At 39.8% G+C, this 17,605-nt stretch overlaps 2 pseudogenes; both read left to right on the top strand.

Moving 5' to 3' along the window:
- Window positions 1–17,605, top strand: part of LOC105862849 (tubulin polyglutamylase complex subunit 2 pseudogene) — a 153,699-nt pseudogene that overhangs the window by 112,470 nt on the left and 23,624 nt on the right.
- On the top strand, window positions 2,332–15,719 carry LOC142865795 (ubiquitin carboxyl-terminal hydrolase 12 pseudogene; annotated as a pseudogene).

Raw genomic sequence — 17,605 nt, 5'->3', positions numbered from 1 at the left:
TTCTCTAGAAGAGGCTGCCCTTGGCAGTGTAGCCGTGGCTGTCTCCTATTTACTTGGCTGGGCCTGTGCCCTCCAGATGGGCCATCAGGTCCTGGTTTTCCTGTGACACACTCCTAGGACAATGCCCCTCTCTTCTTTCCCCAACCTTGTTCCTGCACCAAGAGCAAAGATCCAGAGGCAAATGCCCTGCAGTCACTTCAGCTCCAGGTTCCTAAGACCTGGCTTCCATAGCGTCTGGAACCTGGCAGCCCAGGGCTCCTTGGTAGTTGGCCTGTCCCAGTCACTTTTACACAATTCTGGATTTGCTGAGTGGGTGGCTTGATCCAGCTCCAGAATTCCCAGAGTGCCCCAAACCTACCCTTCGTCCTCTCAGAGGCCTTTCCCTCTGGATACACAAAGAAGGGCTGGAAGCCATGCTCAGAAATCTTCCACTTGATGGCATTGTTGCATCCGAAATATCAACCGCCCTAGCCATCCCGGCTTCTCCCTTTGCCCTTTGTGAATGAAAAAATGCTAAGAAGACCCAAAAGCTATTTGAGCCCTAGAATTGGGATGCTGGGCAAAGTGGTATCCATTCCTCTCAGGCTCTTAGTAAAAACATAAATGCACTAAAACATTCATCAAAAGGAGGATGTATTGATGTATCCATTGCTACATCATCTCCTATGAGCTCTAATGGGAATATCACCTAAAGGGGTCTTCAGTTCTCTGGGCACCCTTGTCAGTGTTATCTGTGTTGTCTTGGCTACAATTGTTGCTCTCAAGGGACATTGGCTCATAACTTGAGATGGGCTGAGTACCTGGATTTCCCCTCTTACTCTGGAGTCATTGCCTCTTATGTATTCTCATGGAGCCAGGCCGAGTCCAGCCCAGCCCAAAAGCCTCATCCAGCTTAAGGCCTGAGGAGCAGGCCTGAGAGGGAGTAGTAAGCCATAGTGGGGGCAGCAGAAAGTGACAGAGGCCATGTCAGTTGAGATGACTGGGAGGGTAACTGGCTGGCTCACCTCAGTGGGTCTCAGGTTGCTCGAGGCGGAATGACGTGGATTTGAAGAACTTGGTATTCAGTTATTTTTTGCTCCCACCCTCTCTATGCAGGAGTAATTATGTTGGCCTAGGTTGACCAAAGATCCTATAATTCTTCTTGACCATTTGGACCCTAGCAAAATATTTAGGGAATTCCCTCTTCCTTTTGCTTCCATTTCTAGGGGTGGAGGCTCCTGTTGTTTTATATCCTTTTCCAATTGCAAGTGAGCTGATGAGACTTCTAGGGGCTCAGGTGAAGCATGGAAGTGTTGACCCAAATAAGTGACTGAGGCAAAAATCTCAACTAAGGGGGGGTTATTAAAGATGTGCCTGAGAAAAATATGAACCACAGACAGACTTGTGGCTGTTTTTCTGAAGGGGAAGTTGGAAGCTTCAGTATTTAAAGGCATACAGAGAGAAAGAAAAAAAGCAAGGGAAGAGGGGTTGGTGAGGCAAAATGGTTACATTCAAATCTATATTTTATGTAAAATAAGGGGAATGTTAGAAGTAAAAAGGGAATGAAGGAAGCATCAGTTATGTAGATGTCCCTGGGTAGGTAGAATGCCTGATCCTGTATGTCTCCTGTTTGGTTACCTGTAAAGATAAACTTGTAATTTATTATTAGTGTGGAATTAAACAGGCTTTAGTTTTCGGTTCTAGGCATAATTACAATTTGTCCTTGCTTATGGGAGTTCAGCAAGGAATGTCCTTAATGAATGATCTGTGGGGCCTGTTCTTCACAGGTGCCTGAGGCCTTTACATTCTCTTTTGCTAAGGAGTGTGTGTGTGTATTGGGGGGATGAGCCTGAGAGTTTGATTTTCTTTTTACATTCCCCCCTGTTCTTCAAAAATCTTTCAGAAAAAGCATTGTAGAAGACATGAGTTCGTGGTTGTATTTTTCACCTAATTCCACAGTGCTAGGAAGGCTCATTTTTAGATCATGTCCCTCAGAGACAAGAAAAACTTAAGTCAAGAAGGACCAATGTCAAAAATTGTAGGCAGGCCGGGTGCAGTGGCTCATGCCTGTAATCCTAGCACTCTGGGAGGCCGAGGCGGGCGGATTGCTCGAGGTCAGGAGTTTGAAACCAGCCTGATCAAGAGCAAGACCCCATCTCTACTATAAATAAAAAGAAATTAATTGGCCAACTAATATATATAGAAAAAATTAGCCGGGCATGGTGGCGAATGCCTGTAGTCCCAGCTACTCAGGAGGCTGAGGCAGAAGGATTGCTTTAGCCCAAGAGTTTGAGGTTGCTGTGAGCTAGGCTGATGCCATAGCACTCACTCTAGCCTGGGCAACAAAGCAAGACTCTGTCTCAAAAAAAAAAAAAAAAAAAAATTGTAGGCAAATAATAAAAGTTTTGTGAAACATTAATTTTCTCTCTCTAGTTTCTCATTTTTGTTAAAGACAAATCATAGTATGACAAATTTATTTGCAAACTAAATTTTAGCCTCATTATACTTTGCTTGAATATTTGCATAAAGTACAGCAAGAATAGTTATTGGCCATATAGGCTTTTGCTTTTCTTTTTTATAAAATTGGCATTGCTGGAACTTTTTCATAAGGAATCCTAGGTTAGATTTAAAGACCTCTCAAGCCAAGCCAAGGATTTAACTTCATCTGTAAATATATGTATGAATTGAGTAAATTGTCCATTTTCAAGGTCCCAATGTAGCTTGGGATTCCTGGACCTGTCAGAAAGTGACATTCTTTACTTACCACAGACCTTGAAATGTCATAAATTAGGTACCAGGCTAGTTTTCTCAAAGGGCTTTTATTGGCCTTATAAATTTAACCTAATTCCTCAAATTAATCTGGGCATATCTGAAAATGTGCCATTCCAATCAAAGCCTTGGTAAAATAACCAGTGTCTCTAATTTTGTCCTCTTTTTAAAAGATTCTTATTGAACTTATGCAAATAAGTATATTGCCATAAAATAAGAATACTTACAAATAGTTTCCAAATTCTGGAGAAATCAAGTAGGGAGAAAAACAAATGCTTCAAAAATTGATCACAAAAATATACTTCCCCAATTTGTTGTAAGCTATGTTACCAAAAACTTGGCACTTGTCCACAAGGACGAATCAGAAGAATGAGGACAAGTGTTTTGGGGAGGAGGAAAGAGATTACTTTGCTGGCAAAAGAAGAAAAATGGTAGACTTTCTCATCTCAAAATCCAAATTTCCTAAACATAGGTAGAAATACAGAGCTTTTAAAGGAGGGGCCCCTCAGTTCTAAGATATTGTGGTTAGCTGTTGTAATCATTCCATCTCTGGAAAGACAAAGCCTGTGAAGTCAGCCAGCTGCCTACCTAGGACTGGCACCACCTGGGAGTTTTCTCTTTTAACAAAGGACTTAAACTGCCTCAGGGATGCAGGCCAGGCTGCAGTGCCCAAAAAGAGTGAGGGAAGTTTTAAAGAGATAGAAAATCTTTTTTTTTCCCTTCAGGCCCTTCTCTCTGTTAAGCTATAAATAGTTCAAACAAGGAAAAAAGGTTTTCATGACTTCTGAAAAACGAAGCACAAAAAATAATCAGCACTGTTTTAAACAAAAGGTCAAATAAAGTAATCTCAACTAGTTAATTTTTATTCTGTTTGAGGTTGGGTTAGCAATCCTCATGAATGTATCAAGTGTTTTTTTATTAAAATAAACTAGTTTCTTTAGGCCTGGATGCCCTCCAGCTGAGGTATCTAGATGTTAAACTCAAAGCATCTTCAGTTAAAGTGGAAGTAACTTTTAAAAAGAAGAAAAACAGGCGGGCGGGCGGCCGGCCGGCAGGCGGGTGCTGGGGCCGAGGCCGAGGCCGGGAGTGCCTGAGCGCTGGCTGCGACGACGACGGCAGCGGCAGCCCAGCAGGCCCGGAGCGTGTGTCCGCGGAGCCGCGGCGGCTCAGGGTCTGCCCGCGGGCTGCAGTGCGAGTGAGCGGCCCGGCTCCCCTCCTCCCCCGCCCACCGCTGCCGTGATTGGGTGGAAGATGGCGCTGGGCGGATGGAAATCCTAATGACAGTCTCCAAATTCGCCTCCATCTGTACCATGGGCGCCAATGCTTCGCTTCGGCATTAGAGAAAGAGATTGGTCCAGAACAGTTTCCAGTCAATGAGCACTATTTTAGATTAGTCAATTTTGGGAATACCTGCTACTGCAGTTCAGTTCTTCAAGCACTTTATTTTTGTCGTCCGTTTCGGGAAAAAGTTCTAGCCTACAAGAGTCAACCCAGGAAGAAGGAGAACCTTCTTACATGCTTAGCAGATCTCTTCCATAGCATAGCCACTCAGAAGAAAAAGGTTGGAGTAATACCTCCTAAGAAGTTCATAACAAGGTTACGGAAAGAAAATGAGCTTTTTGACAACTACATGCAACAAGATGCCCATGAATTCTTAAATTACCTGCTAAATACAATTGCTGATATTTTACAAGAAGAGAGGAAGCAGGAAAAACAAAGTGGTCGCTTACCTAATGGTAATATTGATAGTGAAAATAACAACAGCACACCAGACCCAACGTGGGTTCATGAGATTTTTCAGGGAACATTAACTAATGAAACCAGATGTCTTACTTGTGAAACTATAAGCAGCAAAGATGAAGATTTTTTAGATCTTTCTGTTGACGTGGAACAAAACACATCAATTACTCACTGCTTAAGGGGTTTTAGCAACACAGAAACTCTCTGCAGTGAATACAAATATTACTGTGAAGAGTGTCGCAGCAAACAGGAAGCACAAAAACGGATGAAAGTTAAAAAACTGCCCATGATTCTAGCTCTACACCTGAAGAGATTCAAATATATGGATCAGCTTCATCGATATACAAAACTTTCTTACCGGGTAGTTTTTCCTTTAGAACTTCGTCTATTTAACACTTCAGGCGATGCAACCAATCCAGACAGAATGTATGACCTTGTTGCTGTTGTGGTTCACTGTGGAAGTGGTCCCAATCGAGGCCATTATATTGCAATAGTTAAAAGTCATGATTTTTGGTTGTTGTTCGATGACGACATTGTAGAAAAAATAGATGCACAAGCTATTGAAGAATTCTACAGGTTGACATCAGACATCTCAAAGAACTCTGAGTCTGGTTACATCCTTTTCTACCAGTCTCGGGACTGAGGGGGAATCACGATGAAAAGATACTTTCTGCCTCATTTCTTCTCTGGTTATTTTGGAAAGGATCAAGCACTGTTTTTTCACAAAAAGAGAAATGCAGGAAGCTCAGGGGGCAGCAGCACACTTTGCACACAGTGAAGCAAAGACGATGGATAACAAGCCCTTCCGATCATGGTAGTCGATTTATTTGCTCAGGTATCATGCTGTCCGTACAGTTCCATATGACAAGGAAGTGAAAGCAGAGATACCAGCTCCTCTTGTAAAACAGCCTTCCAGTTACTGACACACATCTTCTCTTCATTAATTGCACCAGTAATTATTTGAGTTCCTTGGGGGTGCAGTAGAAGGAATTGGAATCTGTGCTAGCTTGTATTGATAATTTAAGGAGATGATGCTGAACACGCTGCATAAATTCGTCTGTGTTCAGTTATGTATAAAAGCATATTTACTGGTCTTTTCAAGAGTAAACCAGAAATACTTTTGGGCCCAACACTTGCAGTTGCCTTCCTGATGTAAAAAACTAACAAATGCTAGATAATCCAGTGTCAGGAAGACAAATATGTTTTGCTTCTCTGAAGAAGCTTATAATAATATACAGTATATGTATATGTAGGGAACAATTGGTCAAAAGTGGCTTTTTGTTTCCCCAAGGGGAAAGACTGGCTTTGTAATTATAACTTTTTCCTTATTTATTTTACTTAAAACTGGTAGAGTCTAAGTATTGTATGAAGTGCCCATGATTCTGTCAGTAAATTTGAGCACATTTTTCTTAGTTTATGTCAGTTTAACTAGTCCTTTTGTTTGTTCTATTTTTAAGGTGAACTTTAAATTCTATCTAAAATCGGTAAGATACCTTGAAAACTTGCAATGAGAGGAGGTGAATATTCTTTTTCAGGAGGAACTGATATCTCTGGCTAAATATTTGTCCTTTTACTATAGTTTATAAGTCAGTTATGTATTGAGCTTTAATTTCAGTAAAATAAAAAACTATCAAAAAGTTCCTTCTAGTATTTGGCATAATAAAAGAAATTCTGATGCAGTGGTGATATACCAATCTTTAGAATTCTTAAGTATTCAAAATTTTAAGTCGAGGCCGTGCTTGGAAAATACATGTCATAGGAGTTATGTTATTTTCAAATGTCATTTTTTACTCTGGAAAAAAGTAATATGTTTGTCATAATCGTAGCAATCTGGATAGCAAGCTAAAAACCCTTTTGAAGATTAAATTTTAATGAAGTAGACCAGTAAAACAAAAAACAAGTCTTTTTCCCCCCTGCCTTTACAAATCTTACTGGAATGGAAGAGTATTCAGAAATTAAAATTTGTATTTAAGACTTCATTCTGTTGGGGGTTTTAAGAAGTAATATATTTAATGTAAAATGTATGTAAACCATTGCAGTTGACATTTTTACATGCACCAGTAAGTTATCTGACAGTGGCCGAATGTAACTTGAAGAAATAATTAAAAATTATATTCAAAAGAATAGCAATCAGGCCTTTGATATTCTCTATCAAGCTCTTTTTCAGGAAGTAATTTTTTAAAATATTCTTTTATTTTGCTAAAACTGTTAACTATGGAAAACAAACAACAAAAAAGAATATTTTTTGTCTGCTGCTATTATTAACATTTTTATCAGTATCTTTTAGCTCAGGAAATGACTTCACCTAAACATTTCATAAACAGATCTTTCACAGGGTCATTTAGCTAACTGGGCTGCCTAAACAGATGTGCTGGGAGAAAATTATGGTATTAGTATTTGTACTAAATATCAAAAATATTTTGATAAACTGCTTTTTAAGATTCAGTTTCTTAAGCCTTACCCTGGCTGGAGTTGTTTTGTACAGATTACACATATCCTGCCTGATCTACCAACACTACACAGAGAATCCCAACCAAGAACGTGGGCAAAGTCAGAGCAGTAGAAGTGGATGTACACTTTTTTATTTTGAAGGCTTAAACCAAATTGCTTTGGAATTTAAAGCTGTATTTTTTCAGCTTTCAGTACAGAGAAAAAGAGTAAAGTGAAGCTGAGTCGATTTTAATTAACATCAGCTAGACCACAGCATGTCTAAGAAAGATAGATGAAGTCATTTGCATAAAGGTACAGCATTGAAATACTATGTTGTGTTTTTTATGTTTTTGCATTTTAAGAAACCATGCAGTGAAAGGCAAGTTAAATTTCATATTAAAGCAAGTTCTAGCATTTGTATTGAGTTCTATGGTAGTTGCACACTTTGTTCACATCTGCACTGTACTTACAGTATGATTCATCAGGGGAGGGACTGTGGTGATGGTTTTAAATTTACTTTTTACTCTTAGTGCAGCTGGATCTAAGTAAAATGTTTTGGAGCTTATCAGAAACTCAGTATACTTTTAAAACTAAAGGGTCAGGGTTTGGGAGAAAAAAATACAGGTATAGTAAGTAAGAAAAGTGACCCATAAAGCAAGCATCGTGAGGTTGTGTGCTGGTTGACTGTGATTAAATGAGGGCAGGTGTAAGTTGTAGGTGGCGGCTGATTGCTGTGTAACTATGTATATGTTTATTGGGATGTCTGTCCCATATTTTGTATATTGGAATAAAAATTTCTATAAATTATCGTAACTAAAAGTAAATATTCTAAATTAAGTCCCACTTCTAAGCCACGTGGCTTCTGTCTTGGAAACTTTACCTTTGGAAGATTATTTAAGACGGGAACCAGAGGCTTTGGGGAGAAGGAAATGTACTATATGGGTCTTGTGGCCTCTAACCATCAGTATAGGGTTTTTTCTTTCCTTGATGGCAGTAGAAAGACCTCATTTTCATAACATACTACTCTTGATACTTTCTTTAAAAATACTTTTTATTAAAGGTTCTCTCATGAGGTATTTGGCTGGGAGCCGGGAGGTTAAAGCGCTCAGGTCCTGGCTCTTCAGTGAATTTAACTGTGTGACCTTGGGCAAGTCACTTAACCTCTCTGTGCTTCAGTCTCCCTGTCTTGTAAAATGGAAGTAATACCTACCTCACAGGGTTGTTGTGGGGATTAATTAGAGATAATGTCTGTACAGCATTTAAGGTTCTTAAAGAAGGCGCTATATAAATACAAAATAATATCTATTAAAGTTGGTTTATTTGTGAAAAAAAAAAGAAGAAGAAAAACAAGGTCAATATTTGGAACAGTTTATCCTGAAGTTTGTATGTCACAAGGTGTGTTTGTAGGGAAAAAGTGGTGGCAATTTTCAGAAAAATATGCAAAAAAACTTAGAGCTTAAAGAATTTAGAAAAGGTACAGAGTATAAGATCAGCATGCACAAATCAATTATATGGGCCCTAAATGTAATCACAGGTATCCCTAACAGAGAGTGGTAGGGACAATTTACACACAGGCACACATAGAAGGCAGTGCAAAGAGCAGAGAGATATGTGGCCATGAGCCGAGGAATGTCAGTAGTCGCCAAAAGCTTAGAGAGGTAAGGAAAAGGTTGTCTTCTAGAGCCCCTTCAGAGTATGGCCCTGCCAACACCTTGATTTTGGACTTTTGCCCTCCAGAACTGTGAGAAATTTTTGTTGTTATAAGCAGCCAGTCTGTGGTAATTTGTTATAGCAGCCTTGGGAAACTAATACATTTATCTTATACCAGTTTATTGATTTGCACTTTGCCTTCTACATAAATTTTGTATTCTCTATGGAGTTTCCAATTATTGATACACTGTACTGAAAGAGAAAAATATGATTACAAGCTCACCAAGGAAAGCAAAAGAGCCTGTAGTCATTTTCTCCAACATTATGCTGTATACATATTTACAAATAGCTATACAATTATTTATACATTAATAACCACTAATGACTAGAAGATGCCAGAAAAACCTTTAGTCAGAGTTCTAGCTTTGAATCAATTAATTCTCTTCATGTGGACTCAAGTCAAGGAGATAAAGAATCAAGCCATGGAGTTCAGGTGCATACATTTTATTTCTGCTTCATTGTTAAGAGTAGGCAATAATCCCAGTGCAGGTCATCCCCCATTGAAAGTGATGGTGATGGTGGTGATGGTTTATCATTTAGTACAGGTGAAGGAGTTGGAAGAGGAGAGAAAACTCCTCTGGGTAGAGGTGGTGCTGGTAGAGATTGTGATGGGGATGGCTCTCCACTTGCCTTTGGATGTGGTGAAGGAGGTCCTGGAATTTGTGATCAACCTGTGGGTCCATGTTTCTATAATATGAATAATCCAAGGTTTAAATGCTTGCAATAAAATATTCAACCAAGAATACATAGTAGTAAACATTTATGTTTTTTATACTATACTATTGCTTATTAATTTGTAAATTTCAAGGACTTAACAATACATTCAAAAAATTTAAGCATTTTTAACTCTATATAATGACTACTTCTGTTAATTCTCTAGTGCTAGGAAAGTTGGCATCCCCTCATCAAAGGCCTTTGAAATACTATGACAACATAATAAAAATTTAGATTTCATGATATACACATGCAAAAAAGAATTACTACATATGGTTTGGGCCTGTAAAACTAGTTAGTTATAATACTGATAATTAATACAAGGTCCTAAGTTTGACCCCTTTGGGGGCCAAATAGCTTTGCACAAAGAGAGTCATAGAGCTAGTGACTTGGCTGTTTTCTAATACTAAACATTAATAAGTAATATCTATTTGTATAGTAATACATGCTTATCAACTTGTTACCTCATTTTGGATCCACAGCATAACCCTATAATGTAAGTAGTTTTATCTCAGTTCTTATAGATGTGGAAACAAACTCTAAGTTCAAATGACTGATCATATTGCACAGTTTGTTGGAAAAATGATGAGGCTTTGAATGTAGCTCTTCTCACATGTAATCAGTTTCCTTTCTACTATAGCAGGCTCTACATCCTTATGAATGCATACATCTGTCATGAGCTGAGGAAAACCTGGCCAAATGCCCCCGTTTGGGGATTAAAAAAGGCAAAGAACCTGGCTGAGTTTTTAAAGGTACAAAAAAGAAAAGTAGGAGGCTAGAAAAAAAGCTTTATTGAAAAGAAATTGTCAAATATTATAGGTAAAGTAAAGCAAAGTGAGGCTTGGAAATGGCTACCAGATTGGGTCATTTGGAGTTTACTGTTGACTTTTTTTTTTTTTTTTTTTTTGGAGACAGAGTCTCACTATGTTACCCAGGTTAGAGTGAGTGCCCTGGCGTCAGCCTAGCTCACAGCAACCTTAAACTCCTGGGCTCAAGCAATCCTCCTGCCTCAGCCTCCGGAGTAGCTGGGACTACAGGCATGCGCCACCATGCCCGGCTAATTTTTTCTATATATTTTTAGTTGGCCAATTAATTTCTTTCTATTTTTAGTAGAGACGGGGGTCTCACTCTTGCTTAGGCTGGTTTTGAACTCCTGACCTTGAGCGATCCTCCCACCTCTGCCTCCCAGAGTGCTAGGATTACAGGCGTGAGCCACCACGCCTGGCCCTTACTGCTGATTTTTGGCATAACTTTTCAGTAGAATGGTGAAAACACACCAATTTAAGAAACACACACCTAATAAGCATCCACAGTGTGAAAAGCTAATCTTGAAAAGAGTTATCAGTTCTAAAGTTGAGACCCTCTAAGGAAGATTTTAAGTGTGTATGGGAGCTATTCATAATAAGGTAGACATGGAAAATTTTAGGTTTGGAAATGACGGTAGTTGAAATTCAAAGAAGTATACACAAACTTTTGGAATTATTAAAATTATTGAACAACCTTTTCTTTTTGAAAGGAAATACTACAGACCCAGTTTTTTAAATCATCGTGAAAACTTCTCAACAGTTTTGTTTGCATAACATATTATGTCACAAAACATCCAGAGCAGTTTAAGAAACTAATCCATGAGTTTTTCCACATGTGAAAATGATATATATATATTGCTTGGGAAAATTGTATCTGTGGAATTATTTAAACTAACATATATAATTGCTAGTAGTCTGCTTCTGGTCACATTTTCCTTCCATCTTAAAAGATAATTTTTTTTTTTTTTTGAGACAGAGTCTCACTTTGTTGCCCAGGCTAGAGTGAGTGCCGTGGCGTCAGCCTAGCTCACAGCAACCTCAAACTCCTGGCTCAAGCAATCCTCCTGCCTCAGCCTCCCAAGTAGCTGGGACTACAGGCATGTGCCACCATGCCCGGCTTTTTTTTTCTATATGTATTAGTTGGCCAATTAATTTCTTTCTATTTATAGTAGAGACGGGGTCTCGCTCTTGCTCAGGCTGGTTTTGAACTCCTGACCTCGAGCAATCCACCCGCCTCGGCCTCCCAGAGAGCTAGGATTACAGGCGTGAGCCACCACGCCCGGCTAAAAGATAATTTTATACTACAAAACTCACTGTGACAGGACATAAAGTCTATAAGTAGTTTCATTACCTGGGTTTGACAGTGGTGGAATTCTGTTCCAAGGTCTTTGAATTTTTCTTCCTTTTTTTGCAGCTTGTCTTGAACTTATGGTCAGGTTCTGAATTCTTCATTTATCTGCAATGATAACCACTAAATGTACACTTACTAATATAGTTTCAGGAAAGTTTAAAATAATATTATTTATTAAATGAATGGAGCATTTTTCTTGTTGAATTCTCACTCAGAAAGTCAAAGAGAACTTGATCATTAACATGGCAATTAAGTATCCATGTGGACGTGTGGGGATAAGGGTCATGGTGGTAGAGATGGCAATAACAAAGTATGTAAGGACCCAAAGCAGAAAAAAAGAAATTCACTTCTGGAAAAACAAAAAAATAAAATGACTAAGGAGTTTTGCTTCATATATCACAGACACATTTTTTGTTTTGCTGTTGAAAATTAGGTCTTAGAAGTTAATAGTTTTTTAATGTTTCATACTGTACCTTTAAGTTTAATAAATTAGAAAATGAACCCTAAAACTAAACCATCAACACCAAATACTGGCAAAAATGTGGAACAACACAATGAATGAGAGTTCATTCATGCATGGCTGGTGGAAATGCAGAATGGTACAGCCATTTTGGAAGATTGTTTGGCACTTGTGTACAAAACTGAAATATTCTTAAACATAAGATCCAGCAGTCACGTTCCGTGGTATTTATACAAATTAGTTGAAAATTTATATCCACACAAAAATCTCTACATGATATTTATAGTAGCTTCATTGATAAATGCCAGAACTTGGAAACAATGAATATGTCCTTCAATAAGTGAATGGATAAATAAATTGTGGTGTGTTCAAAAAATACAGTATTACTCAGTAATAAACAAAAATGAGCTGTCTGGGCGTGAGGGCCCACATCTATAATCCTAGTACTTTGGGAGGCTGAGGCTGGGAAGATTGCTTGAGGCCAAGAGTTCAAGACTAGCCTGAGTGAGATTCCCATCTCTACAAAAAAATAGCAAAATTAGCTGGGCATTATGCCATGTGCCTGTAATCCTGGCTACTCAGTAGATCCTCCAATATGAGCTTGTTTAATGTCACTACTATCCATGTTAAGATTTCTCTGAATCCACAGTCCCATCTCCCCTCCTAAAGTTAGCTTCTGCTTCTGCTCATGTGTTGTTCAGTCTTGGTACCTATATGAGCATACTTTCTACAATTTCCTTCTGTAAATGGTTGATTGACACATTTGCAAAAAGGCACAAAATCTTGCTTATAATTTAAAATTAGCTGAAGTATCTGCAACCATACATAGAATCAGAATCACACAAATCTGAAATAGGAGAGCTGGAAGAGGCCTTCTTAGAAGTCCCTGAATCTTATACTCTCCTTTCAGTGATGAAGAATCTATGACATAAGGGGTGTGAGTGACTGACTTAAAGCCACAGTCCAAAGCTGAGATCATATCTTATAATGACTGCCTATCATTCTATGACCTCTTTTTTTACTACTTTATATTGATTTTATAAATGACCAGAACAAGAGAAAGCATGCAGATAACCACTGAAATACATACTTGCTTTGAGTCTAAATGTTGATGATGACAAAAATCACCAAACACTAGAATTTGTTATTTTTGCTGTTTTTCCCAAAAATATGTGTGTGTTTGAGAGAAAGGGTCTCGCTCCGTCACCCAGTCTGGAGTGCAGTGGCATGATCTTAGCTCACTGTAACCTAGAACTCCTGGACTCAAGTGATTCTCCTGCCTCAGCCTCTCCCAAAATATATGTTTACAGAAAACACTGGCAGACAGATAATCACAATTTACTATGCTCCAGTGTCTGGCAAAAGAGCGAGCCCAAGTGTAAGTGGACTCTATTAATAATATTCTTAAAGGGAATTTTGAATGTGACACTTAAGAACATTAGATATACATGGTATGTTAATTAAACAGTACACACTTTTTTCAACAATAAAAGTGACTGTTTTGGGGGATTCAGGCAAGATAGCCAACCAGAGACATTGTTTGTTGGAGTATCCTGACAGGAAGGCAGGATATCGGACAGAGGAGAGCGGAGAACAGTTGCAGCTCAGGTGTGGACCACAGAGAGAGAAGTCAGAGACAGCTGGGGATCCCAAAGAGAAAATTGTGAAGCCAGGAAATAAGAAGATAAAGAGGAGAAGATATTAGCAGGGATCAAATCCAGAGAGGCTTAGAGCCCAGCAAAAGGGTAAGGGGGGATTCCCCTCCGCCGGATAAGTACCTTTGGCGAACAGCAGGACACTAAGCGTACTGAAGACTTTTCCACCCTTAAATACGAATAATGGGGTGAACTAGCGAGTCACGGGAGTTTGGGCATCCCGAGTGGAACATCCCTGGGAGAGTGCCAAGAGAGGCTGTAGTGCCGGCTTTCTCCCATCCAGACACTCCCCCACCCCCACCATCCACTGCAACTGAGAAAGCAGTGTGAGTTGGGGCTGTCTAGGAGCTGCACCTCTTCCCCACCTAGTACAGCCACAAATATAGTTAGAGCTGAGAAGTTAATGAACAACTGCTTCTCGCTTCTCTCCAGTGGGCATACATCCTAGGATGAGGTATTTTCAGAAAGTGTGACCCACACCTCTTCCCCCTGAGGTCTTATTGTAGAACAGAGATGAACAATTTGGGAACTTGCTGCCCACAGGCATTTCACGGAATCATACACTAGTGGGTGAGAGAAGCAAGCTACCCTTGGTGCACCCCAGACATGAGAGGTGCAGGGGGATGCAGAGGAGAAGACTGGGAGCTGGACTCAGGTAGCAAGGAAGCCCACACAGACATACCTGATAGGAGACTGTAGAGTAGTGCTAAGGAACCAGGGATCTGGGGATGTGCTTATCTCTCCCATTAGAGAACTGTCATATTGAATAAGAATATGGCATTCAGTGAAAAATAGCCTTGCCCCCAGATCTGTGGCAACTTAATGCCTTACACTAAGGCATTTCAGCTGACCAGGTGCTAGAGCCCCTCCTCCATTCATTACAACAAGGAGAGCAGTTTATGCAGAGAAATTCGTGAGCGGCTATTTCTCTCCTGAAGGTATGTGTTACAGGCAGAGGTCCCCATAGATAGAGGGGTCCACACCTCTTCCTCTGAGAACTGGTTGTGGGAACAGGGGTACACAATTTTGGAACTCCCTGCCTGCTGGTGTTTCATGGAAATGCATGCTATTGAGTCAGACATACAGATCTGGGAGAGGTTTAAGAGCTGGGCTCAGGTGGTGAGGGAGCACAGGTTGGCTGAACTGATGGGAGTGTGCTGCAAGGGTCCAAGGAATGGTTATTTGGGGGAGCGCCCACCCCTCCTCACAGAAAAACTGCTACTGGATAAAGGCAGAAAGATCTCAGCCTGGTCTGGTGAGCCAATCCAGACTCTTATACCAGCACCTCCTCCTAGTGACTGGAGAAGCATTTTCTGAGCCCTGCCAAGGCTTTCAAAAGCCTTTCCAGCTCCCACATCCTAGCGAGGAACTGCCTTGCTTCTCCCTCCACCTCAGTGGTGGTAGAGATCAAGCAACCCCTAGGAGCATCAGGGTTTCTGCTGAAGCTTGGAGCACTCAAGTACTCCACTTGGGGGACCAAAGTCAGCCATGGGCACAAAATAACATCTTGGCAGTGGCTCTTACAAACTTCAACCAATGACAGGGAGAACAACTCTAAAGGGCATCCTAGCATCACCCAACTCAAGCAAACAGGGCATGACTGATTTGTACTCACTCAATAGTACCACCCCCCATATTGGAGATTAAGCTGGGGGACCCAACAAAATTCACACTGCTGGGAAGAGATGAAGACATCAGGACAAAGGCAACTCAAGAGGATCATCAAAAATACTTGAACACCCCACATACGAGTGCTGGTCCCAAGTTCTCCCTGGCATGGTCAGGGACTGATCTTTGGGGAACCAAGGATAGACCCACAAGCCAGGCCCAGTACCTCCAGGACTGGATTGAGAGGCCAGATGAGAAGGAATTAGTAAAAGAACTCCAGAGGTATGAAAAATCAGACCAAAAGGTCACCCCCAAAAGGAAACAAAAACTCTTTACCAATAGATGCCAACCAAAATGAAAATACTGAAATGACAAATAAAGAATTCTAAATTTGGATTATAAGGAATCTCAACAGAGATTCAATATTCAAATCAAATATTCAATCTCAATCAAAATGGAAAACCAACACAAAGAAACAACAAGAACAGTACAGGAAATGAATGAAAAATTCACTAAAGAAAAAATGAATAGAACTTCTGGAAATGAAAAATTCATTCAAGGAAATAAAAAACAGCGGAAAATTTTAAGAATAGACTAGAACAGGCAAAAGAAAGAGTCTCAGAATTTGAAGACAACTCCTTCAGATTAAATCAGTCGGTCAGAGATAAAGAACAGAGAAATAAGAGGGATGAACAAAGTACAGGAAATATGGGATTAGGTAAAAAGGCCAAACATAAAAATCATAGGCATCCTTGAGTCAGAAGAGAACACACAAGGGTTGGAAAACCTATGTGAAGGAATAATTGAGGAAAACTTCCCTGGTCTTGCTAGAAACTTAGATATTCAGGTACAAGAAGCTCAATGAACTCCTGGGAGATTCATCACAAAGAGGCAATCACCATGACACATAGTCATCAGACTGGCCAAAGTTAATATTAACAAGGAATTCCTGCAAGTTATAAGGTGAAAACATAAGGTAACTTATAAAGGAATACCCATCAGACTAACTGCAGACTTATCAACTGAGACCTTACAAGCCAGAAGGGATTGGGGCCCTATCCTCAGTCTTCTTAAACAGAATAATGGACAGCCTAGAATTTTGCATCCTGCAAAATTAAGTTATACAAGGGAGAAATAAAAACTTTTTCAGCCAAGCAAACACTGAGAGAATTTGTCAAGACCAGACCAGCCCGGCAGGAAATACTCAGATCTGTATCATACATCAATCAGCACAATAGACACCCACCAATGTAATCACCCAAAAGCTAAAGCTCAAAATCAAGACATAATAATAGCTCCAGAAGTAAAACAATAAGGTTCTACCAAACAGGATGAACAGCAATACATCCCACTTATTAATTCTCAAGAGGAATAGGTTGGCTGAATGGATAAAACAAATACAAGCCAAGTATCTTCTGTCTCCAGGAAACACATCTAACCCACAAGGACTCATACAGACTCAAGTTGAAGGGATGCAAAAAATATTCCACACAAATGAAACTCAAAGGAAAGCAGGTGTAGTTATTCTCATATCAGACAACATAGACTTCAACAATTGTAAAGAAAGACAAATCCTAGCACTCTGGGAGGCCGAGGCAGGTGGATCACTCAAGGTCAGGAATTTGAAACCAGTCTGAGCAAGAGCGAGACCCTGTCTCTACTATAAATAGAAAGAAATTAATTGGCCAACTAATATACAGAGAAAAAATTAGCCAGGCATGGTGGCACATGCCTGTCGTCCCAGCTACTTGGGAGGCTAGGGCAGCAAGATTGCTTGAGCCCAGGAGATTGAGGTTGCTGTGAGCTAGGCTGACGCCACAGCTCTCATTCTAGCCTGGGCAACAAAGCGAGACTGTCTAAAGAAAAGGAAAAAAAAAAAGAAAGAAAGACAAAGATGGTCTTTATATAATAATCGTAAAGGGAACAATTCAACAAGAAGACGTACAATCCTAAATATTTATGCACCTAACACAGGTGTGCCCAGATTCATAAAGCAAACGCTACTAGATTTAAACAAAGTGATAAACAACAGCACAGTAATAGCCAGGGACTTCAAGACCCCACTGACTCTAGAGGAAATGGGCCTAACAGACATTTACAGAACATTCTACCCCAAAACTACTTAATATACACAGAACATTCTCTAAGATTGATCACATCTTAGGCCACAAAACATGCCTCAGCAAATTTTAAAAAATTATACCATGTATCTTCTCATACCATAATGAAATAAAATTAGAAAACAGTTCCAACAAACACTCAATCCTACACAAAGTCATGAAAATTAGGCAACCTACTGTTCAACAATTATTGGGTCAAGGATGAAACAGAACAGAGAACCTGGGTATAATACCATTCACATACAGCCAACTGATCTTTAACA

This window comes from Microcebus murinus, chromosome X (assembly GCF_040939455.1).
Source record: "Microcebus murinus isolate Inina chromosome X, M.murinus_Inina_mat1.0, whole genome shotgun sequence".
Lineage (NCBI taxonomy): Eukaryota > Metazoa > Chordata > Mammalia > Primates > Cheirogaleidae > Microcebus > Microcebus murinus.
Note: the sequence above shows the minus strand (reverse complement) of the source record. Positions and strands in the feature narration are given on the sequence as shown.